Raw genomic sequence first — 26,380 nt, 5'->3', positions numbered from 1 at the left:
GAGAGAAGGTGTCAGACTTGCTTTGGGCTTTAGGTTATCCCTTCTGCTACGCTCAGACACCTGATAAATTATCAAATAGATCTGCACACTGCCACAGTACAGCCTGCAACTATTCCCATCTCTTACACCCCAGCACTCCTCAAAGTGTGCACAGAAGCCCTTAGGGTTTCAGATTTTCCATTTGCCAACATTTCCTTTTTTTAATCGAGACACAGTGCTCTCTTGTTTCTAAAAGGACAGATTTTCAATTCCACTCCTCAAACTGTTACCCTATCATTTAAAAGTCCTCTTCTCTGCTCAATTAGAGCTAAAACCTACTTAATTGATTCAGTCACATTTTCATGTGATTTTTAACTGTGCTGACTGAGCTGTGACTTCTTTAGTGCCACATGGTGAATATCAACATCCAGCTGTCATGCTTAGTCATAACAACACCATTCATTTTAAGCCATATGATCTCTTTGGTCTGTCCTTCTACAAATTTACAGTGAGCAAAAATAAATATGTCCTCCACTTGCCCTCTAATTGGCTCACGTTTTACGAATATCCGGCAGCAGCAGCCAGAATTATGAGACAGCCTCCTGTAGGTAGTCGATGGGGATGTTGGACACAGACACTGTACACATCCGTTAGGAATGAGGATGTTGCTCCCAGGCATATCTGACCCTTCCTTTGTCTTCTTTCAGACATTCTACCCCACCAGCTTGATAATCAGAGTGTTTTCTTAGTCTTACACACTAATGCAAATGGTTAGGCTTAGAGCTATTGTTCTTCATAAAGGTTATCTCATGTTTTCACATTACATCCCCAACTTTGGATTACAAGATCTTTGTGGGGTTTTATATAATACATAAAGGTTCACATAATTGTAAAGCAGAAGGAAAAATGATAAATGGGTTTATTGTTTTCATTATTTTTACCCTGAAACCAGCTTAATAAAATGAATTTCGATGTCACCCAAATAAGTGTGTAAATTCATGCATTCTGCATGTGTGTTGTTTAATCTTAGAATGAACACAGCTGTTCTGTGAAGTCCTCAGTGGCTTGTTATGAACGACCTAAACAGACAACCCAGGCAAGAAGAGCATTGATTTAAGCCAAGTCAAGAGGCCCATGGTAACTGTGGAGGCTGCAGGAAACCCACAACTCAGGTGGGAAAATCAGTTTGCACTAGCACTGTTAGTCATATACTCCATAAATCCAGTCTTTAAAGAAGAATGGAAACAAAAAAAAATATTGTTGAAAGAAGCCCTTAAGGATTCTTCTTTAAAGGTTTCCATAAGGTCTGTGTTTAAAGCCTTTAACATGTATAGCCATCCTATACAGTATGTGCTTTAACTTGAGAGCTGTTTTGTATTTCCAGTGGCTTAAGGGCTTTTAATAAAGCTTGGCACTTTATAGTCTATCGAATAAAATACTCTCAAAAATTTACCATTGTTTGTGGTTTTAACAGGACAAATTAGGAAAGCACTCAGAGAGGGCAGACCTCCGCCTAGAAGAAAATGTTGCCCCATATTGTGACTTAAACCTACATTATAACTAAAACTCGAACAAGATCTGGATCATTACCAAATTTTACTGAACTTTTCCTTGACACGAGGCCTTGCACTAACCTTGCGCTGCAAGCTAGATTGTCGTGAGATCTGAGTTTTCAGTCTCACAACAAATTAATCTTGAAAGACTCTCGCTAATATGTCTGTCTCATAACAACCAGCAAGTTGGACCAGTGACATGCCAGCAGTTTTTAGGATGGGACATGTAGGAATTACGACAGTCAGAAGGGCCTTGCTAGGGCTTTACAAACATTGGCTACGCTGAAGGAATCACTTGTCGATACCGCAACTGACTCGGTTTTAGCTAAAATAGCAACAATTTCACGTTTAAAAAAAAAAGAGCAAAGAGAGGCAAATTCTACACAAATCTTTGCACAATGACATGAGGAATTCTCCCTAAACATCCAACAATGGTCAACATTTCAGTAAACACGTCCCACCTGTCATTCCTAGCGAACATCTGAAACGTGACAATTGGCTGAGAGCGTAATAAAGGTGGCGGGTACTACAGTAGCTGGCACATCACCCAATCAGCAGTAATTGTGCTAGACTTCTCTCCTTTTCACTGACAGACTGAACAGCAGCTATCCCAGATTGATAACGTAGAACTCAACTCAGTTCTACACAGATCAATCTGGCTATTGCCAGGTTAATGAGGCACACCACTGGTAAAAAAGCAATCCTTAATGTAATGATCTCAGAATATTGGACCCAGAATTCAAGGCGAGACAGGCAGTGGGAAAGTTCAAAGTGTTTATTAACCAAAACAGGTGCACGGGGCTGCTCGTCTGCCGCGGGCGGATCTCTGCAGGGATAGGAGAATACAGGTCAGTGACTGGATGTGGAGCTGAATACGACTTGGAGCTGGTCACTGACCTGATTCAAAGTTCAGTCCGTTCGCGGAGCTTTGACCGCAGGTGCGGTGGGCAACGCCCCCGGAGAACCTAAAGAGCGAGCAGCAGACGCCGAGCAGCAACAGAGTCCAGAAGGGAAATCCAAGGCCGAAGTCAGGAGACAGTTCCAGGTTCAGAAGCCGGTAGAATCCAGGACCATATGCGACAAACAGAGCAGACAGGGGCAAGGCAAAACTCGAGATCCACAGGGCAGAAAACTGGTCATAATCAGGAAAACAGACAGACTAAAGATTGCTCGGAAACGTCTCATCAAAACAAACGAATAACCTGGCGCTGATGGGAGGCAAACACACAACCTAAATAGTAGAGGAACCAGGTGAAAATGATCGGTGATAATCAGCCGCAGAACCAATTAGACAGGGGAGCAAGGAGGAAAGGAAAAAACCAAACCATCATCGCCAAGATCATGACACTTAAATTACATTCATAGGTTTTCAACCTGCTAATAACATACGTTATGTTTTCTTGTGTTATTTTCTTCAGCAAAATACCTCTGACTCTTTGAGTCTGATACTGAGACTGTCAATAGTCAGTGCTGCCAACCTCTGGTTTAGTGGGGAACTACTTGTTCGGTCCAATATCCCTACTGCAACATCATAACAAAATGTTATGAATTGTTCATTGGCTATAGGGAAAAATGTCATTAACTTTTCAAGTTTCCTTGTACATAGACAGAAAACCAAACAAGCAAACTCTTTTAAAGATATAACGACCTTTGCAAAGGTAAAAGTATGAAAAGTTTTAAGGGTTAGGAATACTTTTAACAGAATCAGTATTTTAATACTTATAATATGAGTGTGCTGCTGATTTCATTACAGAGCAGAATTAGAAAATTGGAGGACAACTACAGGTAATAAAGACTTGAGCCTTTTCCTGCTATGGATTTGATCTCCATTAATGTTGTCTGTAATGATAATGATGATTATGCTGCAGAAAAGCAAGTATAGTACATTATCACATTTCCTCCCAGCACATTCAGCACATTTCCTGGTCACAGCACATTTCCTCTGTTAGATTCTTGTGGCATCTATAATGAAACATTTGATAGAGACAGGAAGAAGAGTTTGATGTTTGTTGAAATATCTTGAGTCACAGTCTATATCAGTGGCTGAAATAATATTTCATATGCAGTTCTTTAACACAACATTGTCGTCATCATCATCATCATCATAATAGTATCTTCTCTCAGTTCATCACTTGAACATTAGACATTGAATTTTAGGTTATGAGGTTGCTATCTTATGTCATTAATTATAGACTTTTTGCCAATATAAAGACTTTTTCGCTGATATAAAGACAGCTGTGGTGTTGTCAGAGGTTTATTTCCACAAATCGTAGACTTTAATGTCTCGTTAATTTGGGGTTTTATTAAGTGGAGATGGAGAGACATTTTTCGAAAAAGTTCTGATGTAGCAAATATTTACCTCCTATGACTGATCAGCTATTTCTAACAATTTCCCATTAGAATAGCAGTTATCTCTTTATGTCCCCGGGTGGCAGATAAGATCACTAATACTATGTAACATGATAAAGTCTGTACAACTCGTCTGATTGCAACGCATTCTTTAAAACCTCAGTATATAATTAAATTAAATTAAATACTGATCTACCTCTATTTCCTGTTTATTACAGCAAAGCATAATGTAAACATGTGATAGCTTAATGCCTTGCATCACATTGTTATCTCTTCCTCATTAATGGTAACATGTCTTATTTACATTTCTTTTGTTAAAAATTTATCAAAATCAAAAAGCACATTTTGGAATACGGTTGAAGCCATTAATTCTCTCCGACTTTCAATTCTGCTGTATATTAAAAAAAAGTTAAGCTTTTCTCTCAGATTGACGTCATCATAAGCATCCGATACTGTACTGTCATTTTTGCTCATACTGGTGAAGTGTAACTCTACTTTAGTATTTTAAATAAAAAAAGGCCTATAAGGAGCTCATAGCTCGTCATCAAATTCCATTCCCTGATGATTAACAGGGTGAGTCATACATAAATATAACAAGGTGTGAGGAATTCACACTGATTATTACTGTGCTGGAGGACGCAGAAAATGGGAGAATTAGGTTTTCAGGGATCACCAAGGTTTCCAGGCCAATGATGATGACTGGCCTATGAGTCGATTGGACTCCCTAAAGCATTGCTCATGGATCTATCTGCTGAATGGGGTCTAGTATTTTGGTGACTGACCTGCCTGGTCCATGCCATCCCTTCTCATAACATAAGTAAACTAAAGGAAGTCAGTGTGCACAACTCCAAAGTAGGAAAATACGGAAGCATAGTTGGGTGCAAGGTACTAAGAGAATGCAAATAAATGAAATATAAATGATGTTTCAGGCCTGCTCAGTGGCGCAGTAGGTAGCACTGCTGCCTTGCAGCAAGAAGGTTCTGGGTTTGATTCCTGGCCTGGGGTCTTTCTGCATGAAGTTTGCATGTCTCCCTGAGCATGTGTGGGTTCTCTCCAGGTACTCCGGCTTCCTCCCAAAAACATGACTGTTAGGTTGATTGGCTTCTTAGGTGTGAGTGTGTGCATGAATGGTTGTTTGTCCTGTGTGTCTCTGCGATGGACTGGTGACCTGTCCAGGGTGTAGCCCGCCTCTCTCCCATTGACTGCTGGAGATAGGCACCAGCACCTCTCGGGACAAGCGTGTAAGAAAATGGATGGATGATTTTTCATATAAAAATCATAGTTATATGCAAATTATTTATTTCATATATGTATTTATTATAGTTGATATCTGTGGAAAATACATATGGCTCCATGCTACAGTTTTTTAAAGCTCGCAAATAACCCAAAAGAGATTAAGAAACCTACTAAAATATACTAAAAATGTTTGCCCGATTTAAATCTTATACTTAGCTTGGTGGCCAGCTCAACCAGATTTTAGGCTTTTTTCCATCCAACCATTGTCCGTCACGCTTTTCCCAAGCAGGGTCACGAGGGGTGATGGTGCCTATCTCCAGTTGTCTACAGGCGAAAGGCGGGGTACACCCTTGACAGGTCGCCAGTCCATCGCAGGGCAACAAAGAGACAAACAGGACAAGCAACCATTCACATAGACACTCACACCTAAGGAGAAACCTGGAGTATCCGCAGAGAACCCCTGCATGCTCAGGAAGACCATGCAAACTCCATGCAGTAAGACTCCAGGGAATCGAACCCGGAACCTTCGTGCTACCCAATGAGTAGTCCATTTAAGGCTTTTTTACATTCTATTATTCAATAACAGGTGTTTACCACTTTGTAATCCTTAGCAACTAACTCCTGGCAATTAACAACTATTTACTGTCTGCCTGAAGGCTGTTTTTAGGAACAAAATGTTGATGTACTTTCATTCATAAAGCTGTAATATCACAGTAAATGCGAAGCAGAATTCTGCCAACTGTCTTAGTTGTTCTTGTCAATATGATCAGTCCATACATCAGACTGTGTTTCCATTCTGAATGCTTCCTTCTATTTGTTACTCCACTACTGTGGCTACCAAACATATTTTGTCTGACTCAGCACCTCACACACTATTTCTGCATCAGTTAAATTGCATATATCGCTTTCTTTCCTGTGGTTGCTATTGGTAACAGAGCAATAACATTGATCATTGAACATTGATGGTGACATTTATGCAGTGCTTTCCATGATTCATATACGGTTCTCTGTGGGCATGTAGATGGACGAACATGAGGTGGAGCCTTGCAGTTACAGGTGTGATTTATCCGGAAGAATGTGCTTTTTTATGTATTTGTGTATGTTTTAAAAATCTGTAAAATCCTTTGTGTTTTTGAGTTCTGTATTTATGTACACTTTTAGTATAGATCCCAAGCAAGCTTTGATATATGAGACTCAGGCCTATGCCTAATCTACATAGGACCCAGTTTTATTAATTCATAATTCATAAGAATGAGATGGCCTGGCTCCAATATAAACACTTTAAAACTTCACTTCAAATTTTCAGTTACCAGAATAATGTATTTTCATCTTCTAGGAAAGTGTTTCATTGTTTAAAGAGAAAAAGACTGAGTTACAGTAATTGTTCAAAGTGCCAAAAGTAATGTGTTTGAAGAGTCCAGGTGAGTTTTAAACTACTGCACTTACAGCAAAGTATGGTAGCGATAGGAAGACCATGTATATTAAAAATAGTAAGTGAAAACATAATTCTGCTGTAGCAACCACTTTTTGGGGATGAAAATATTTTTTTTATTTTTGGTACAAATACTGTTGTAACATATAAATCAGTATTACAGATATTTTACTTCAGCATGTCCAGAACAAGAAAGAGAAACACTGCAAGTTTGTTCCTATATATTTGGAAGAAAACAACAGATGTAAAAGCACTGCTGATTGGCTGTCTCCAGTGTTCACAGACATTTTTAATACCTCACTGCTGACATGTCACATCCAAACCTGCTTCAAATCCTCCCTATTATCCCTGTTCCCAGGAAGCTGAGGTCCACTTGATGACTTTAGACCCCTCGCCTTGACCTCTGTGGTTATGAAGTCCTTTGGCGCATTGTGCTTTCATACCTGAAAGAGATCACTGACCCCTTACAGTTTGCCTACAGAGCCAACAGGTCTGCAGACAAAGCTGTCAACTTTATAACATCCTCCAACACCTGGATTCCACAGCTACCTATCCCAGGATCCTGTTTGTGGATTTCAGCTGTGCCTTCAATACAAGTGTCCCAGCTGTGCATCATGAGAAGTTCTCCCAGCTGAGTGTGCCTGACTCCATCTGTAGGTGGATTACAGACCTCCTGTCTGACAGGAAGCAGCATGTGAAGCTGGGAAAACATGTCTCTGACTCCGCTCATCAGAACTGGTTGCCCCCAGGGCTGTGCTCTTTCTCCTCTGCTCTTCTCCCTGTGCACCAACAGCTGCACCTCCATTCATCAGTCTGGCAAGGTTTTGAAGTTTGCGGACGACACCACTCTCATCGGCTTTATTCCTGATGGTGATGAGTCAACCTACAGATGGGAGGTTGACCATCTAGCGACCTGGTGCAGGTAGAACAACCTGCAGCTCAACGCTCAAAAAACAGTGGAGATGGTCATGGACTTCAGGAAGAACTCAGCCCCAGCTATCCCCATCACCCTATGTGACTCCTCGATTGACACTGTAAAGTCTTTCTGTTCCCTGAGAACTATCATTTCACACCACCTAAAGTGGGAGCTGAACATCAACTTCCTCAACAAGAAAGCCCAGCAGAGGATGTACGTCCTGTGGCAGCTGAAAAAAATTAAACCTGCATAGGATAGTGATGGTGCACTCCTACTCCTCCATCATTAAATCCATCCTCACCTCCTCCGTCACCATCTGGTACGCTGGTGCCACAGCCAAGGACAAGGGCAGACTGCAGTGTGTCATCCGGTCCGTAGAGAAAGTGATTGGCTGCAATCTTCCATCTCTGCAGGATCTGTATGCCTCCAAGACTCTAATGCGTGCTGGGAAGATTGTGACTGATCCCTTGCACCCCAGCCACAAACTATTTCAGTCACTTCCCTCTGGCAGGAGGCTGCAGTCCATCAGGACCAAAACCTCATGCCACAAAAACTGTTTTTTTTCCCCATCTGCTACCAGCCTTATCAACAAGGCCCAGAGAACCCCATGACACCGACACTACCTCTCTCCCTCCGCCGTTCAGGACCTAAAAGCTACACCAACGTAGCATCTCCAGACCTTATTGATATTGAACCTTTTATTGTCAGGGGAATCGATAGTGCTTTACACTACATTAAAGGTGTAGTGGAGGATTTTCGCAAATTTTTAAAAAGACCCGCCCTCTCCACTTTATAAAAAAAATGCACATGCTAAACCCTGTACCCGCTGCCTAGAGGGAATGCGTGCAAGAGCATGCACAGGCACATTGCTTCTAGTGCACACTCTGTTTAAAAGTCGCTGTTGCATCATTCATACAAGCTTACTTTCCAAAAGAACATTTGCAATTTTTCCACTAACTCAAACTCTCCACCGGTAAGTGAAAATGGGGAGGGGCATGTAGGATGGCCTTACATAAACATATCACCAGAATGATTGACAACTAGGAGGACCACTTATTTTGATGATGAAAAAGAACATCCTCCACTTTTAAGTCTTTCATTCACTTCAACACTGATGGTGGAAAGCTGTAGCCACAGCTGTCTTGGCTAACATTAGTGAAGCAGAAACAAAGCTGCCGTACACAGGCACCACTGTATGATAAGTTAGCATAAATTGATCAAATACAATTATGGTAACATCACAAATAATTGCTGAAGACATAGTAAAAAGTTAATTGTGAACAGTTACCAAGAAGTCAAAGTTTATATCAGAGTGCAGTAAAAACGTGGCTGCAAACATCCAAAGGCCTGGGATAACATTTCAATGTCTGAACAAGATTGCTTTTCTGGGTGTATGAAACAAACTCCAACCCTTTTCATTAGTGGCTCTCAATTTTAATAATCAAAATGTAGAAAACATTTTTGGAAAAAATTAAATGATAAAGAGTCACAGCTATAATGTAATAGTGCAAAAACTGTCATCACAATGCTGATGAAGGTTCTCAGTCATCCAGGTCATAGTAATTCCGTAAAAATTCAAAAAAAATATCCACTGGACTTGGTTTTCAAGATTTGAAGACGTTTTGCCACCTCTCCAGGAAGCTTTCTCAATTCAAATGTCTGGATCCAGACATTTGAATTGAGAACCAAGTCCAGTGGATATTTTTTGAATTTTTACAGAATGTCATCACAATGTCGCAAACCTATGATAGAGTGATTGCAAAATGTGAAGCCAGTGTGGGGTAGTGACACCTGGTCTCCAATCTGCATTTGGTTTGTGTAGATTTGCTAATTTTTTTCAGGCACTTCTGTCATTGTCAAAGTCCTTATTTTATGATGTTACAATACACCTCCATGTTTGTTAACAGGTGATCCTTTGACTGTTTGAGCTGCTGATTTCTCTGCAGCTGCATTCATTAGTCAAACTTATTGTCATGAACCGAGGACAGATGACCCAGTATTCAAGGAGAGACAGTCAGTAGGAAAGTTGAAAATGTTTATTAAAAAACAAAATGAAAACTAAAGTGGAGCTGTGGCTCGCGGACACTGCAGGAGGGGAAGCAGGGCACCGCCCAATCACAGACACTCTGCAGGAGAAACACAGGTAAGTGACCACGATCATCTGACAGAAGATGTTTATCTGAGTTGGTCACTTACCTGGTTTAACAGTCCAGTCCAAGAATGTCCCCAAAGCTACAGTTCCAGAGGTCTTGCAGGAAGCCGAGGGATTCAGAACAGACAGGAACAGGATCCAGATCAGGCTGGAACAGACAGGTGGCAGGATCCAGGCTTCCAAGCATCATAGAGCTCCCAAGCGGGTTCAAAGTCTAACTGGGACCGGAAGCATGACCAGGTGGGAACCAGAACTTAATGCAGGACCTATAAACTGGTCTCCTCCTTGTAGACAGGCTTACTGAGATAAAAACTGAACCTCCCCCCATAATGAGCCAAAAATCCAGAGGACTCCACGGGGGAGGAACAGTGGACGATCAGAAGACGAGACAAACACTAAAACCCTCTTTCCACTGGCAGCTAGGATCCAGGACAAGAACCAAGGCAAAAACTGAACAGACAGACTAAGAGAAAACAAATGATGATCTGGCCATGAGTGCTCAGGCTGGACTGAATATAACCCAGAAGAAACAGGTGAGAGGAATAAATTATAATTGAGGCAGGGAGGGAAAATGGCAGGTGAAAGAGATTATCAGTTAAGTAGGAGCTAACAGGCCAGATCATGACACTTATCTTTAGTTTGTATCACAGACTGATAACTGTAAGAGTTGATAAAAGTCAGAGTATGAGAAAGAAAAATGTCCAGAATGTTCCCCGGTTTCCCCCAAAACAATAAATGTTTTGCTGTAAGTGACAGTGTTACTGATATATGGAAGAGAATATATGCACTAGTTCTCCAACTTTATCCTCTGCCACAGCTACTCACATCTAAACCCTGATTAAAACATTCTTCTGTTGTGTAAATTGACTGTCCCATTGCTTCGTTTTCATTTCCCTAGCTATTAAAAAAAAACAATATAATTTTCATTGTGTTTATCAGTTTTGTCTGCATGTTGGCCGACATTAAACACACATATTGACAGTTAGCCAAAGTACTGGAAATAAAATTCATATTGCACTCCATTTTGCACTTCATTGAACTCCATTTTGGGAAGGAAATTAAATTGATTTTGACAAATACAATACATCACCTTTGAAATAAATGTATCCACATTGAGGTTTACTTTTTGAATTAGAATGCATGCTTTTCTTTTAATGAAAGAAACCTCTAAATAGCATTGGTGGTTTGTTTTAGTTGATTATTATAAAACTGGAACCAAAAAGCCCCCAGATAAGCTGCGCAAAATAGCAAGCACCGTCTCTCAAAGAGGGCAGGTTATGAAATTCCTATGCAAGGGTCTTAAAGCAGCTCGGTCGAGGTTCACAGAGCATCTTTGAGGAGAGCACCTTGCTCTGATCGTCAGACGGGAAACGGCTCCTCCCCACTTCCCTCCTGTCTGCCACGAAAAGCTAAAGCAGTGGCGTGGCCACAGCGCTCCTTTTGTGCACAGCCTCGGACACAGACCCGAGTCATCTGCTTTGAACAAACTAACTCTCCGTTTCCAGCGGCTGGTTGCCTGTTCGTTTCCGAACGACTCAGTGATGACAGCGGCCGTGGGAAAGGACGGACGCGTTTCTTCTGCGGGGAGCGGCGGTGCGCAGGAGCGCGCTCCGGTGTTCGGCATCGTCAACATCCTCCGCTCCTGAGACGCACTCAGATCAGCACCTCCATGAGAGGTAATCCCATTTCCTACTACTTTATTAACATAAAAAATATACAGAGTGATGCTGTTGCAGCCTTTGACTAAAAAACAAACAAAAAAACGTAAATGTAAAGATTTAAAAAAAAATCCAGTTATCTGCTTCTTGCGTCTGAATCTCATGGCCACTCGTCACTCAGCTGAGCGCTTTGTCTTCCACATTTAAACCTTCCATAATGGAGTATTGATCAAACTAATTAAAATGAGTAAATTAGTGTGAGGAGCTCCCAGGAGCGCATTATTCTGTGGGATTATCCCTTTTAGATTGCGACGCAAAGTAGTTTCTATAAAAGTTTTCTCTGGATTTCGTAAAGTTATGGTGTTTAAAGATGAAATAGAACAGAAGCAAAGTTTTCCATCCAACCCTGAACACTGCTGCAAGTATAAAAAGTGACTAATCTAACGCTGTAGTCACAGGGTAGACTCAATCAGACAAGAGCAGTTGATGATAATTACCACTCTCGGGCTCTTGTTGGAAATGTGGCCCTGCACACGCTGCCTCCTCCTCACAGCCTCACATCTCTTATATCTGATGTCAGCCCAAGCCAAGTGAAATTCCACTGGATGCAAATTTCCACAGGCTGTGCAACAATTCACCTTTGATTATGAGCATGTGGGTGTCGGCTTTATGCGAGCTGGTGCCTTCAGCTCGCACAATTTCTCAAAGGCATTAGTTGGTATTTGACTGGAATAAGCTGTGTAATGGGATTCAAATGAAACATAAGGTTCTGTTTATCAGTCTCAGTCTGATCCTGTCCTGCAGCTAAAAGTCGTTTTTAATTGGTTTATATTTTAAAAAAAGGTACGACCTCTCTGTGGTTGTTCAGTCTGAAACTGCAAAACAATCCTCCTGAGGAAGAGTTGGGTTGATGATGTTCTTGGACCCCCTTCATAGCTTTAGACAGCTCATTACATTGAGATATGTTGAATCTAAAAGGTAATTTGTAGCTTCTTTTGATCTGTCTGCAGCTGATTTTCAGTTATGTGGAAAATTTGTCAGAAAGAAGTTCCTTTGTTGCTGGAGCCGCAAAACGATCCTTGAGTTATAAAAGATTACTTACCACAATACATTTTTTTTTCCTCCCTAAGAAGACTAAGATCTGTAAAAGTCCTCTAAATAAAATAAAGGTTTACATTTAATTTTTGCAGTAGTATACTCATACTTTTTTTTAAGAAAAACTTTAAGAAATATTGATTTTGAACAAAATAACCACTGATACTATATTGAACAAACCTTTTAAAATGACTGTAACTCTCCCACTTTTTATCTTATATATTGAGGTTGGTAAGCCTTTACAATATTTCAACAAGAAATTCATAATTTTTAGTTGTTGTTTGATGTTACATGACACAGATGTTGCCTCCACCAAACCAATTCCACTGCTTAAATGCTCAGCATTAGTTCTTTGTTTTCCACAGCTCCAACCTCTGACTTTAATATCAATAGTCTGCTTCTATTATCCAACTCTAAACTGCACTGGAGGGAAAAACTTCTCTTTTCAAGAGCAATGATGGCTAACGGAGCCCCATGGCTGAGCAGTCCAGTCATAAACTCACCTGTATATCTTTAAATGCACTTTTATCAGCTGTTACTGAATACATTAGAAATTGTGTTAGGCTTTAACATTGTCCTTTAGAGCAGGCATCCCCAAACTCGGTCCTCAAGGCCCCCTGTCCTGCAGGTTTTAGAGGTTTCCTTGCTCCAGCACAGCTGATTTTAATTAAAAGCTGATTAACAGGCTTTTGGTCTACTGCAATCATTATAACCAGCTGTGCTGAAGCAGAGAAACCTCTAAAACCTGCAGGACAGGGGGCCTCGAGGACCGAGGTTGGGGATGCCTGCTTTATTGTGAATGTTGCTGAACTTTTCATGGAGCAATTAACGCATCTCTTTCCGTCTGAACATGTCTGCATGTTGGGAAGTTAGGAGAGGGTCTCCTCAGAATCCTAAGGGGATGATTGGATGGGGGAGGGGCTGAAAAGTGTCAAGCAGAAGCCGGCAGCAGCAGAAAGACTGAAGCAATACATGATGTGCAGAATGTAGCGGGATTCCTTACAGCTTATTTAGGCCACACAGACTGGTAAATTAGATTTCATATATAGTCTGAATAAGTTGACAAATATCACATATAATACAACAGCCGAGCTTCACTTGATTGCCCAAATTAGTTTGCCTTATTTTTGAGTCCCATATTGACAGAGGTTGGTTGTAACTAGTTACATTTACTAACTTACAGTTACTTTAGCAGCTTTAGGAAAAAGAAAACTTTTAGAAGTAGTTTTCTTTTTAATTCAGTATCATCTTAATATAATATTGCTACTGTAGTTTTAGCTGTTTAAAATGTTTGGTTCCTCCATCCATTCAGGAGTAACTTCACTAAATAATAAAGAAGCTTTTTAAACAACAGTGTTCCTGACAAAGACAGACAATTAGCGTTAATGTGAAAATTAGTGTTTTTTTTTACATAAGCTGATTTGGAATTGTTATTTTTCAATTGTATTGGTTGTTTATTTTAATTGTTTTATAATAGTCTTTAGAATAGCAGAATTTGCACATAATTTTAAATTCTGGTCAGTCTTTATTACATAATTTGAAATATCAGATGTAATTGTGCAATACTCTGTATTTGAGTAACCTTATTGCCAAACACTTTTTTTACTTTTACCTGAGTCATTTCTTGATGACTACTTTTTAAAAATATTTTTAAAAAAGTTACTTTGACTTGAGTAATTTTTTGTGCAGTGTACACACCTCTGCATGTCAATAACTTATGATTTAGTTTGGAAAAAAGTTAGATTAGGACTTAATTAACATAAACTCATAGGGTGTTATATATATTCCTTTTTCTTCGAATATTCAGCATCGTGCAAAGCTCATCATCTCCGCCTTGCAGCAAGTATTGCTGACGCCATTCCATAATTAGAGTGTTGTGAAACCTAGGTGAAATGGGCTACACTGGACAGAAGGATTTTGCAGCAGTAGAACAGCACAAATGTGTAGAACAGAAATGCAGAACTCAGGACAGCAGTGAGTTTTTTTCCACTTGCTCCTTGATGTTCAAAGTGAGTTATAATTACCATTTGTTACCTTGCTTTGTTACAAGCTATAGTTCACCTGTGCAAAGCACAATGTGAATGCAAACTGACCAAAAATAAATAAATAAATAAATTGTGTCCAAATGCTCCAAGCCAAAGAGGTGTATCAAAGGACTTTGGTGTTGTGATCACACCCCCAAAAACTCCAGAACTTTTAGCAATCTAATGGAGTTATACTGATCACAAGTGGTTCCTTAGGAATTGTGATTCTGTGAAAAAAAGAATTAAAAATCTCCATTAAATAATTGCTGCGAAGAATTTATTGCATCTAACTTTGATTTCTTCTAACTTTTAATTAGAGGATAATGATGCTTAAGAAAAAACAATTAATTTTATTGTTTCTTACAAAGATTATTTCTGGGAATTGTGTGCAAAAGTGGCAAAGCAATATATTTATTAATTGAAAAAAAGCAACAAATAAGTTAGAAGAGGTAATAATTAGTGTAAGGAAATGAAATGTGAGGGACAGTTTGCTGAAGTGACCGAGGATTCAGGCTCATGCTTATAGTTGCTCAATCAAACTAAGTGGATAAATTGTGTTTCCTTCACTAGAAATAAAGAAATAAATGTGAGAACAGAACTTGGGTTTCAGAGATAACAGCAGGGCCGGACAGTCTGTGAGATCAGACTGATTGTAAGGAAGCATTTCTGATTCTGGCTGTAAATATGGCAGTGGTGTGGAGATGTGTGATGATTTCTAAGTCCCCCAGAGAATCCTCGGCATGTCTATGTGATGTATGGCTTGACAAACATGCGGGGTCAGTGTACACAACAATATGAGCAGTGTTCCATATGGGAATGACAGAAAAAAACAAGCAGAAACCGTTTCTGTCTACAATATCTCGTTATTAGGTTTGTATTTGATGGAGTTTATCCATTTTGCTGCTTGAGCAGAGATGGGGGAGGAGGAAAAGGAAAAAACAAAACAGAAATGCATTTTCTTTTCCACATGTTCTCCTAATCACAAGCAATCCGAACTAACAAGAGAATGGGATTAATATTTGATGAGTTTCTGTTTGCTGAATTAAAGGATGAAAACTATTAGCTGGGGCATACAGAAAATTTGTTAAAAATGCAAATTAATTCCAGAGTTGCTCTGTTTTTGTTATTGTGGGGGCTGGTTAAGATGAAATGCTGTCAAATTTGCACAAGAGCATTCAAGATTGGAGGTTAAGGTAAATAAAATAATTAGAAATCTGAATACAAATGTGTTTGGCTACAGAGATAGGTAGAAAATTTAATAATCATCTACAATCCCAGATGATCTGTGCTCAAAAATATGCGTTTGTCTGTAAGCTGATTTCTTTGTTTTTTTTATCATAACACAAAGTATAACATTTTATTCATAAGAAGCAGGTCAAATTAGGTGAAGCTCCTTAGAACGCAGCAAATCAACCGCTGAGCTAATATATGCACACTTAAATAATAGACTAAACTATGACAGGTAATATTGTCAACTATGGCATCACTATGGACATCTAATGGTGACATGGCAAATTGCAGATAAAAAATAATTAATTTCAATCTTTTCTACATTTATGAGACAGTTTATACTACATTTGATTATATTCTACAAATTAAAAGCCAGATAAATACTCCACATTAAGTCATAAAACCTTCTACCTATTAATCATTGTAGCATATGTAATGAAAAATAAACAGAGAAAATAGTTATGAAGTGTCAGAGGCTTTTGTTTTTTACCACGAAACATGTAAAAACTTGTCAGAACAATGCTGAAAAATGTGTTTTAAAGGCATACTATGCACCATTTTTCAGTTAATTAACGTGTTCCATAATGTTTTGGATGATTAAAGGGGTCATTTCAGGTCGAACAAAGGTTTTCTCGGCCGCCCTGGTGGTCTGTAGGGGAAATACCGTACTTGCAATTGCAGGAGCCCTCGGCCCGCACCCACAGGCTCAGAAGTCTCATGCATCGCGAGAGTCGGTCTTGCTTTACGGTGAGAACTGCTTCACACCCCCAGTGAAAGGCATGCTCGTTGCTAGCGCAGTGGCGATATTTGTGCAGTTATCATGGCGGAACCAGCGAGAATTTTCAGACTCGAAAATTGGAACAAAATAGTCACTTACCGCAGTAGACATGGTGATTTGTTGCGTTTGCCTGTCTGCTAACCTCAAAACAACCGCGCCTGGCTTGACGGAGAAACCAGGAGAACAGCTGAGCATATTTACGACAGTGCACTTTTACTTTCGCCCTCTGGGGGGAGCCTCGCTGGAAAATCAACACCGGTTGCATAGTATACCTTAAAATCTGTCTTCAGTTGGGTAGAACAAATCTGCTAATGCTGATTCTGTTTGCTATGAGTTTGTTCTTAAATACCTATTTACTAACCTCTTACCATAAGTTTGATATGGACTTTTTCAGCAATTAAAAGCCACTTTAGCTCCTTGGGTAATGCTGAGTTGGTGGACTGAGCTCCAACTGTCAACTTTCATCTAATATATGAATATATGAACTAAAAATCACCTGACGATGATTATTGCGCCCTTGTGGTGTTGAAGTTCTTGACCAGCCACTGACAAATAGCTTTACTCCGCTAGACTTATAGGCTTCCATCTGCTGTTTCTGGGATAGAAACAAGGAAAGGTTTGTTTGTCATATCTATGGATTTGATTGTCAGCAAATCTTTAAGTGTTGATGACAAGATTTGTAAATTTGAAATCGCCCGTCATCAAAATCAAGTGGCTGAAACCTACGTATTTACCTTTGTGTCTGCAGTTAGCCTGCAATCAATCCACAGGGGGAAAAAACAAACAAACTTTCACATTCTGTGAGGTTTGAATGAAAATCCAACATAAATCGTCAGATTTCCAGGTGATGACTCTTTTACAGTCCTTATCTACCCTTTGTGAAATAGTAAGAAGAAAATTTGACCGGATGCTACTTTAGCTGTGTCATCTAAGGGTAGTGAGTGTAATACAACTCGAGATAGAAAAGCAGTCTCATACTGTGGTTAAAAACAAAAAGTAGAAAAACAGGTAAGGAACAAAAAGATTTATATAGAGAACATGCAAGAGTGATGAGGTACATGCTAAGACTGTTGGAAGAACACATAAAGGGAACCATGAGCATCAGCAATTGAAAGCTGAATCCACACCCATGGGATAATTTGCTGTGATTTTGGTAAATCTTTATATTGTTGAGCAGATAAATAATCATTCTTATGAGAGCCTTTTTAAAATTTAGAATTAATTAGAATATTTTCTACATTTTGCATTTACCAGAATACCTGTATGTAAAGAAACCGCATCGGTGCCTCCTATACGTGCCGCCATTAAGGTGGATTCTTTATCCACTAAACGCTGCCTTTTAAGGCTAAAAATTCAGTGGTTGGTTAAAAAAACACCTGCTTTCCTAAGCTCTTTTTGTGAAACTAAATGAAGTCACCATAAACAATCAAGGGCGGGGATAGGCAACTGGTTGCCCATGTCGGCCCATGCCTTCATTCAAAGTTGCACTTAGATACATTTTTAAAAATATATATAAACTCTGAAAAATATCACAATTGCAGTGATGTGGTTGCAATGATACAGTTGACCACTAGACGGTACCTCTAATACAAAAAAAAAGTCTAAATGCATTAGAAAGTTTAAACTAGACAGAGAAAAACACATACATTTCTTTTAAAGGTTGACGCTACCTGCCACAAAGGAATTTTATCTAAGTCACCGCTGCAATATGTTGCACAAAGCTAAATCTGAGATGTATACTAAAAGCTATAATGCCTGGTACTGTAGCTGACTCCAAATCAAAATTATAAAACCAATAGCAACTGTTTATCAGAACGATGACCACAAAAAAGTCTGCTCTCAAAGCAAAAGAAACCACATTGGTTATTGTCTTTGCTCCAAATGTTGTGTTTATATTTTTTTACCTACACTTGAGCTTGAATTCTTTTGTTGTTGACCTGTATGTTGGTATGATAAACATAAATGCACAAAAAATATTTAAGATTGCAGTTTATTTACATCTGGATAAATGTTTGGCCCTTTGTGGCCCTCTGAAAGATTCATCAGAGTTCAATTCAATTCAATTCAGTTTATTTCTATAGCGCCAATTCACAACACAAGTCATCTCAAGGCGCTTTACAGTTCACCAGATCATCCAGTCAAATTGATTCAAAGTTTTCTATCTAAGGAAAACCAGTTGATTGCATTGACTCATTGACTCAAATGACTCATTGACTCAAATGCAATCCCTGGCCCCTTAGGCGAAGTTGCTGATTGCTGATCTTGACAATACCACAGTTCCTTCACTGCTTTTTTGCCTACTAATGTGTTAACTTAACCATTCATCATTTAGTATTTAATGTTCAATCTGTTGCACACTTCTGAGTTAAAACTGGAATTGGTCAATTCACTATGTTAAACTTAAAGATATAGTGGAGGGTTTTCACAATTTTTTTAAAAGACACTCCCTTTTCATTTTAAGAAAAAAAACAAACACAACCCTGTACCCGCTCCTTAGAGGGAACGCCCATTAAACGTGTGCGAGAGCGTGCACGACCCCCTTTCCCCTCGTGGACGCTCTGTTTAAAAGTTAGTGTTTGCATCGGTCATACAAGCTTACTTTCCAAAAGAGATTTAAAATTTATCCACTATGTCAGACCCACCATCAGGAAGTTAAAATGGGGACGAGCGCGTAGGACGGCCTCACGTTAACATATCACCAGAATAATTAACAATTATTTGATGATCCATCTGGAAAAAGAACATCCTCCACTATACATTTAAGATCCTTTGATGTTACCATAATACTCCACAGCACAAGTTTACATTTTTTCCAGAAAAATGCAAGCACAAAATGGTAGGTGCTGAAATAACTACCATTTTTTATGCGTGTTTTTAATTTTAAGATAAAAAAAAAAATCACTACCCCTCCACATATCAGGTGTACTTGTAAATTAAGTTTTCACTTTTCAAAAAGTAATTCTCCATTAATAAACATTTTTATCATCTATTCGGACTAATCTCTTTTGATATGAACGTATTTTATCTTTTTACTGTTTTAGGATGTGTGTTATGTTAAATAGATAAATAACGGCAAAAATACTTATATGAGTAATTTTGCTGTAATACATTCAGTGCATTTTCCTGTTTTCTGTGTTGGGATCTAAAAAATGGAATATTTCTTTACAATATTGTTACTCTTAACATTATTATTATTGTCATGTGCTTCCTCCGTCTTTAGCCACTTAAACACTATTATTAAAAGCGACTTAAAATGGACTGGCTTTTGGTACATCAGTACTACTAGTACAACTGTGTATGGAAGAGATAACCATGCTACTTTAGATATAAAATTCTTTGAAATGAAATTATTTGTGTGCATTTGCTTTTTGGTAAACAAAAAGTTGTCATATGTTAAGGGCCAGAATATTTGGAATAAATACTGATGTGAGTGGGTTACATGTCTGTGGTGACGACCCTCATATTGTTAAAAAATACCGGCAGTAATTTTCTCCAGCTTTTTTCTGTCATTTGATGTTTAGCTGAGCTCTTTCATAGTAACTTGCCATTTGGTCACATTTTAAACTTTTGATTTAGTCTATGAATCTGTTGAGAGGAATTTGTGCATAATTTCAGATTGGAGTTATTTGTCATTTCAGATCCTCAGTTGCGATGGCCTCTTTATTTAGGATATTTACACTTTTTTGATAAGTTCACCCAGGCAAAATCACTCACCCAGCATTGTGATAGTAATGTCGTACGGAGGTTATTTTGTTTGTTGAATCCTCTATCTGCTACCCCTGCGGAGTGATGACTGATCAGGCCAGCATTTTCATATCAGCCCTGTGGGAGGAAATTAGAGGATTAGCAGCAACTTCTGCTGATTCCGTTCATATCTTCCAGGCTTCCAAATCCTAAGGAAGCCATTGTTATTTTAAGTAGCTTGGCAATTGAGTGTGGAGGCAAGCTTGCACTCCCTCAAGCCTTCAGAGGAACAGAGCCAAAGAGAGTTAGCATTCTGGAGCTAGCTTTTCCTGCAATTCATGTCGTTTCATGATGTGAAAATGAGCAACTGAGAAAAGGCTGTGGAGCTGGCTGCTAGGACCTCTTCACTCCAGTCCTTTAGTTCATGCATAATAGATAAGTGACTGCAACTTACAGTACCAGGATATAACTAGGCTAATGCTCAGATTTGCATATTTGTGCCAAATTCCATAATTCATGACTGCACAGTAGGCAGCAATCCACGGTGCAAAGTCCCACATTTGTCCATGTGATCCTCACCGTACATCAGTGCTCATAATTTAGTATGTCGGCTAAGAAAAATGTAGGAAAAAGGTAGCATACAGTATGTCTGTGCCAAGTTGCTGGAGCTGTGTCCTCATTATCAAAGGCCTTCGTGTCCGAGCTCAGCCTTGAGGGAAAGGCTCATTAAAAGCACAAAGAATTTGATGAGTGAACCATACAACAGGTTGTTTTCTGCTTAATTTACTGCAATTCTGAAATGAAGTATGGGGGTTGGAATGGCTGAAAGAGGAGATGGGAAAGAGTGCAGAGGCATTTAGGTGAATAGATCTCACAAGACACTTTTTCATCAAGAGGTTGAAGAGAGACCTGGCGCAGCCATCATTGCCTTGTGTTATAAAGTAGATTTATCATTCCACTTGATGATGGGCAAAGTTATTTATTCATTACTTTTGTTCCTCGCCTTCCTCAGATGAGAAAGGTCCATGCCAGCCCTATTCATCATTATTTCTCATAGTCTCTCATATAATCTTTATTAGGCAAGGGGAATATGAAAACTGCTGTGCATTTTACTCATTATCTGGCTTGACTTTTAATCTGATTTTAATGGTTTATTTTACTCATTTTTCAGGGTACATTAGTTTTATTTAACTTTTTCTTCTACAGATGATTTTTTTTTAATCTACAATAGGTTGAGATTAAAAACGAAGGCTTAAATGTTTATAAAACTGACTCAATTGTGTTGTTTGATGTCTCATAATTGTTTTCCAGCCATCATTGAGCATTTGGCTTTAACCTTGTTCAATATGATAAGTCTAGTAGTGGTCTGTGAACCTCTTATTTTTTTCTTTGAACATCCAAATTTCTGTCATATTACAAAATATTCCTCTCTTTGATTTCTCGTGAAGACTCCTCAGTTCTGTAATCTCAGAACTTCAGGATAGAAGTTGTTCCTCAGTCTGGTGCTTCAGCTCTTAATGCTCTGTAGCTTCCTGCCTTAGGGGAGGGAGAAAGCGAGTCCTTCATGATGCAGGAGGCCCATTTCCTGCATCTGGAGTAATAACTGTTAGTGGTGGTGGATAGTCCTCTATAAAGCCTTTACCACCCCCTGCACTGCCTTTTTCTCTGCTGCAGAGCAGCTGCTGAGCCACATGTTGATATGGAGCAGAGGATGCCCTCCACTACACATCTGTAGGAGTTATCGAGCTCACTTCAGCCTCAAATAGAGGCACTACTGTGGCTTCTTATCAAGGCAGGAAGTTTTGCTGCTTGAGCATAATCTTTTTGCATACTGTCCACATGCAGTCAGTCAGTGATATGTGTTTTATATCAGTGACTGAAAGAATGATCTGAAAGACAACTTTATCTCATGAAAGCATTAAACTTGTATCCAGAACTGGCTTGACTTGCAGGATTGGCAAATTCTAACCTAGTTTAAAGGTATTGATTTTGGAGCTTGGAGCCTGGTCAACATCCTCTCAGAATCTTTTATGAGAAAATCACAAAAATAGGTCAGACATATTTAAAAAGAAACAAAACCTTTAATGAATGTTGTTAACATGATGATAAACAGACAATATCATGTCTCGGTAGGTCCTTTATATTTCCCATTTCCTGGAAACGAGGTGGAAGAAAAGAAAAAGTATTTAGTCAGCCACTGATTGTGCAACCTCTCCTACTTAGAATAATTAGAGAGCTCTGTAATTTTCCTCATGGGTACACTTCAACTATGAGAGATAAAATGAGAAAATAAAATCCAGGAAATCACATTGTAGGATTTTTAAAGAATTTATATGTAAACTATAGTGGAAAATAAGTATTTGGTCACCCACAAACCAGCAAGATTTCTGGCTCTAACAGACCTATAACTTCTTATTTAAGAAGCTCTTCAGTCCTTTGTGTATTAAAAACACCATTCTATCAGATTTTTACCAGAAAAATTTAAAACATTGTTTCTCTTATATTGACAAAACCCTTCTGTTTAATAAGAGTTTAGTTAGGTAAGTTAGTAGTTTGACTACTTTTTTTTCCCCACAACTTCTCAAGCTACATAGACGGTAATGCATAGTGAACTTCAGCATTCATAGAAGCTGTGTTTTTTGTAAGGAGAAAAAGTTTAAGTTACAGCTGTAGTCTTTAAATTTTGCATCTGATGCAAGTTTGTTTTTTACAAAAGGGATAGTGCATTGCATGGTACATTACTATGTTAATATTCAGAAATACAGCCATGGCTAATTTCCATTTTTAGTCCCTTGATCGACTCAAATGCCAGTCAAAGAAAACACAAACACATACTATAAAACAGAGAGGGGAATTAATTATTAACAAGTTATTATTAATTTCAAATAATTACATGAGCGTAGATCTAAAGTCAGAACACAGAAAATGAATCATAAAAGGATCCCGATTAAACTGATATTCCCTAATAATGACACCCACACATTCAAACCATTGCTACCCATCAAGTATGCTGGATTTTGAGTCAATTTAGGTCAATCAACTAGGCGTTGTGAAAAGAGCACATTTAAAAGATGGACAGAACAGATGGAGGAGAACATATGTTTCCTTTGTAATGCCTGGACAGAATCTGAAGACCAGATTCAGCTGATAGAAGTAGGAAGTGTTCAAATAATTTATTTAATAATAAACTGTTGTTTCAAGAAGTGATTGGAACTGGAATTACTTCGGCGAGGGGAACAAGGTTAATGGCCGAGAACAACTCGGTTGTGTTGAAGGTGCAATGAATGAAAGCCACAAAATTTTCAGAAGCCAGGAGTTTGAGCTGGATCTGATGATTGATCCCAGTGGCTCCATTTGGATGATCGGATCACTAATTGACTAATCCAAAGCTTGATTGTGTTAGACAAGGCTAAGGCTAGTAGGGGAGTCATAAAGAAACAGTCCACAGGGCAAAAGTTTCCAGGAAGCTAGATAAGAGGGGGATACGGAATCCAGGTCATAGAAAGAATCGATAACAGAAGCAACAATAGTTGGGTCGAATGCTAGTCGGGCAGAAGTTTCATGAGGGACAGAGGAAAGAGGAAGAACCCAGCTCCAGGAGTCATACACGATTCTCCCACACTCTTTACATTTATCACTGCTGTACTCTACGGAATGGAAATTTACATTTACTGCTGAAAAGCTGACCTAAACAAAATGTGTGTTTTTATACACTCTGTATACAAAATGACAATAAAGGTTGTCTAAGTCGAAGATTGGTAGAACTATCCAGACAGGCATAGAGGGAAACAGACTTGGCAAGGCAGGAAGTTCATGCCCAAAAGATCAGAGAATCACAGGATTAAGTGACTGAAGAAAAACAGGCAGGAGAAAACAGGAACGAGACAGCTGAAGACCAGGGTTTACTTACATGAACTGCTTCCAAGAATATATCGGTTACCCACTGGGAAAGCCAGGAATATGTATTGCTCTTCCCAGGTGCAGCAACTCCCAGTAATTTCCAGAGCTGCAACAGGTGTAACCACCCAGAACTGATTGCCAGTGCAGCAGAAGGAGCAAGGAGTGTTGTCATGGGACTGCACACCATAGCTTATTAGGCAGGAACAGCAAAAATAATTATAGCCTTATTTCTAATAGCAGACCTTTTAAATTCAGATGTATTATACTTTTTGAATGCCAACCTGTTGTCATATTAACATGTTTTATATTCTATACCCCTGCTTTATCAGAAAGTCATTGCATGAAATATTTACCCATAATAGACATAGTTCTACTGTACCAATGTTTTTAAGTATTTCATTTGATGAGCTGATGGAAATGGCAACATTTCCATCAGCCTGACGGCACAACATATGGACGTACTTTTGACACACATGGGGACCAGAGCAGGTACTCAATATGGTTGTGGCTAGATTTGAACATCTGTTACGTCAGCTATAAGGCATCTATTTTTTATTTTTATTTTACAAGTTTACCTAAAATTGGCACAGTATTTGGATGAAAACGGGGGTACTCAGGGTTCCCGCGGGTCCTTAAAAAGTCTACAAAAGGCATTGAATTCTTCAAAATAAAACTAAGGCCTTAATTGGTATTAAAATGTCTTAAATCAGTCTTTCGTAGGTCTTAATTCTTAAAAAATCATAAATAGGATTATTTTATTACGATTTATTTTTGTAATCACAATGCTACGGAAGCCGGCAGACCAAACCAGATGAAAGTGCGCATTCAGCGTCTGCTCTGCCAATAATGCAAGCGTAGAAGAAGAAATGTGCTGTTTACCTGTGCAAAGAAAGAAACAACGAAAGAAAATGTCTGAGGACTTCAGTGTTGAGGAAGAGCATGAGTTCTTTGCCGAGCTGAATGCGCTGGTTTGGTCTGCCGGCTTCCGTAGCATCGTGAATGCGCATGTGCGCGCTTTCAGGAAATCCTATACACTACTGTTTATGCTCTAAAAACATTCTAAATGACTTCGTTTCGAGTAAATTCTGGATGCTACCCACTCAGGACACTTGGAATACATTGGACGAGCAGTATGGAGGAATATTGAAACGTTTTTTGTGGACTTTTATGGACCTTTCTGCCTCGGGCGCCATAGACCTCCATTATTTGAATGTCAGCAGACAGCAAGAAGCCTCCCAGATCTCCAGATGCATTTGAGATATCAAAAAAGTACTCCAGAGTGTTGTTCAGCATGGGGGAGAGTAGAAAATGAAGGCTAATCATGTTTTGGGTGTATTATTCCTTTAACTTTTTGTCTGGAAAATATGAGCAAGTGTAAATGTAACAGAACTGGCTATCCAGCCAAGAGTTTTCTCCATGGCTAAAACCAGTACCAGGGAACATACATGAGGCTCAGTGTATTTTGTGCAAGAAGCGATTCAAGCTTGGAACGATGGGAATTAAGGCAGTGGAGTCACACACGCGAAGCACAAAACACAAAGCGTCAAAATCGAGTTACCGACAAACAGGCGCTATTTCTCAGTTTTGTTCCACCCTTGTCTCTGCAACGCCTCCACTTATCACCAAATCAAACATACTAAGAAAACGATACAAAGAAAAATAGCTGCAAAAAAGACTTAGCACTGGTTGTGTTGTGGCTTTAAAACTGCTTGTTTTGTTTACTGCTAAAACAAAAGGTTTATGTTATAATAAACCTTTGGGTTAAGTTGTCGCAAGCAGGTTTTTCTTGTGTTTCTTGTAAATTTGGTCTTAAATTTTTTTTTCAAGTGGCATTAAAAAGTCTTAAAAAGTCTTGAATTTAACTTGCCTTATGCTGTAGGAACCCTGGTACTGGTGAACACAGTACATTGAGGTATGCATATTTATCAGGCACAAGAGTTTTACCGAGATGCAACAATCAAAATGTTTTCAAATGCTGTTCTGGGAACTTAGCACTCATCAAATTGTTCAGTTATTGAGGCATATTCCTTTTAATTTGTTTTTTATGGATTTGCTAGAAATTCTTAAAAATTGTCAGACCCTCAGGGGAATGGTTTAGATTAAATTATTTTACAGTTTTAGATTTAGATGTTTTAGATTAGTCCTGTAAATCTATAGAGCTGAATCTTTGAGAATCAGTCAAACACTCACAAATTTATGTTTACAGATGCTTCTTTCTATCTGACTAACCTTTTTTTCCAGAGAATTTTGAAAAAACGTTTTCTCTCCAAATTGATATCTTTGATACAGTAGATTATTATTTTATTTATGTATTTTTTCTTGAGAATAAAAAGCTGTGCTGGTATTGTTAGGATAGCAGTGAAGTGGTTCACCTCTTACCTGAGAGATAAAACT

General features: G+C 38.9%; 1 protein-coding gene across 1 annotated transcript in view; it reads left to right on the top strand.

The window, feature by feature from the left end:
• The first annotated feature begins 10,934 nt into the window (after positions 1 to 10,934).
• Positions 10,935 to 26,380, top strand: part of hs3st1l1 (heparan sulfate (glucosamine) 3-O-sulfotransferase 1-like1) — a 47,690-nt gene continuing 32,244 nt past the window's right edge. The window contains exon 1 of the mRNA XM_038284044.1: positions 10,935 to 11,293. The gene's annotated coding sequence lies outside the window, so the exon portion shown is untranslated. The remainder of the gene's footprint in view (positions 11,294 to 26,380) is intronic.

This window comes from Cyprinodon tularosa, unplaced genomic scaffold (assembly GCF_016077235.1).
Source record: "Cyprinodon tularosa strain WSP-4 unplaced genomic scaffold, ASM1607723v1 ctg199, whole genome shotgun sequence".
NCBI lineage: Eukaryota > Metazoa > Chordata > Actinopteri > Cyprinodontiformes > Cyprinodontidae > Cyprinodon > Cyprinodon tularosa.
The sequence above is the reverse complement of the archived record's forward strand: the minus strand, read 5'-3'. Positions and strand labels throughout refer to the sequence as shown.